At 39.1% G+C, this 1,855-nt stretch overlaps 1 non-coding gene across 1 annotated transcript; it reads left to right on the top strand.

Moving 5' to 3' along the window:
* Positions 1–674: 674 nt before the first annotated feature.
* Positions 675–781, top strand: LOC148759070 (U6 spliceosomal RNA). Its single transcript, XR_016019618.1, has one exon. It is a non-coding gene; the product is annotated as a U6 spliceosomal RNA (small nuclear RNA).
* Positions 782–1,855: the final 1,074 nt, after the last annotated feature.

The raw sequence follows: 1,855 nt of genomic DNA, 5'->3' as shown, positions 1-1,855 counted from the left end.
AGTCTGCATTCCCACCAACAGTGTATGAGGGTTCCTTTTTTTCCACAGCCTCTCCAACACTTGTTATTATTTGTCTTGTTGATGATAGCCATTCTAACAGGGGTGAGGTGATATCTCATTGTGGTTTTTATTTGCATTTCTCTGATGATTAGTGATGTTGAGCATTTTTTCATATGTCTATTTGCCATTGTATGTCCTCTTTGAAGAAATGTCTCTTCAGGTCCTCTGTCCATTTTTCAATTGGGTTGTTTGTTTTTTTATTGCTGAGTTGCGTGAGTGAAAAAGGAGAAGGGATTAAGTATAAATTGGTTGTTACAAAATAGTCATGGGGACGCAGGGTATAGCACAAAAATGTAGTCAGTAATATTGTGATAACTATGTATGGTGTCTGATGGGTACTAGATTTGTTGGGTGATAAATGGGGGGGGTTGGGGTGCAGGGTGAAAAAGGTGAAGGGTTTGAGAAGTACAAACTAGTAGTTACAAAATAGTCATGGGATGTAAAGTAAAGCATAGGGAATATAGTCAATAATATGGTAATAATTATGTATAATGACAGGTGGGTACTAGACTATTCGTTGGATCACTTCTTAAATTATACAAATGTCTAACCACTATGCTGCACACCTCAAATTAGTATAAAATAATATTGAATGTCAAGAAAATGTAAGATCCCTGCTCGCTTTAGCAACACATATACCAAAATTGGAACAACATAGAGAAGATTAGCATGGCCCCTGCGCAAGGATGACATGCAAATTCGTGAAGTGTTCCATATTTTAAATTTTTTAAAAATGTAAGATCCTATAGGACAGAGATGTTGAGTCATTTTATGTTTCCTGAATAAAACAAGATATTGATCATTGCTCCAGAATAAATAAATAAATAAATAAATAAATAAATAAATAAAATAAAAGTGATGTGATCTTTCTATCAACATGACTTTTCCTCTCCCTGAATCATAATCCACTCTGGGAAAAGGCCCTGTAGAATCAGGAAACACTTTTGAGGCAGCAGGAAAAGACCTGAAAGATGCTCAAACCCTAAAAGACCTGGGAGAGAAGGGGGTGTCCCCTAAAGCAAGGCCTTGAGCAGGTAAGGCGGAGAGGGAGCTGTTATTCCTTCCACCCTTACCTCTTGCAGCATCCCAGGAGGCATTGGGAGCCAAAAAAACAAGGGCAGAATCCCCAGTGTTAGCCCAAAAGTCACCAAAGCCATCAAGAAAGCACAGATCCACCACCCTAGGTAAGTCTCTTTGTCAGCTTCATGGTCTTAAATAAGAATGAGTAAAACAGAAGGAGGGGGTAGGGCATACAAGGTGAAGGGGATTGAGAGGTACAAACTCGTAGTAATATAATCAGTAAGTCACAGGGATGTGATGTATAGCATAGGGAATGCAGTCAATAGTGTCGTAATAACTTTGAATAGTGACAGGTTACTGGACTTATCAGGGTGATCACTTCATAAGGTATATAAATGTCTAATCACTGTTTACACCTGAAACTAATATAATATTGTTTATTAACTATATTTTCATTTTTTAAATTTTTTTCTAAAAATAATGCAAGATCTGCCCCAGGCCTCACTCCTAGGCATAAACACAGAGAAAAAGATATACGTAGATAAGCCCAGACTCCTATGTATGTACATGAGTGTGTGCACATGTGTGTGTGTGTGTGTGTATGTGTGTGTGTGTTGGGGAGGGGAGAGGGTGGTACATTTCTCTTCCTAAACACAGGGTTTCTAGGGTAGTAAAATTTGCTGTGTGGACTGGTCTACCAACCTTCCCATGAGAGAGCAGTTTGTTCCCTCAGCAAAGCCACTCCACCTAGGGGTCCCTGCATGTCTTGGCTGGG

The sequence above is a fragment of the Rhinolophus sinicus genome, chromosome 1, assembly GCF_057876585.1.
Source record: "Rhinolophus sinicus isolate RSI-liver-muscle chromosome 1, RSI-T2T, whole genome shotgun sequence".
Lineage (NCBI taxonomy): Eukaryota > Metazoa > Chordata > Mammalia > Chiroptera > Rhinolophidae > Rhinolophus > Rhinolophus sinicus.
This window is presented reverse-complemented; position numbering and strand designations above follow the sequence as displayed.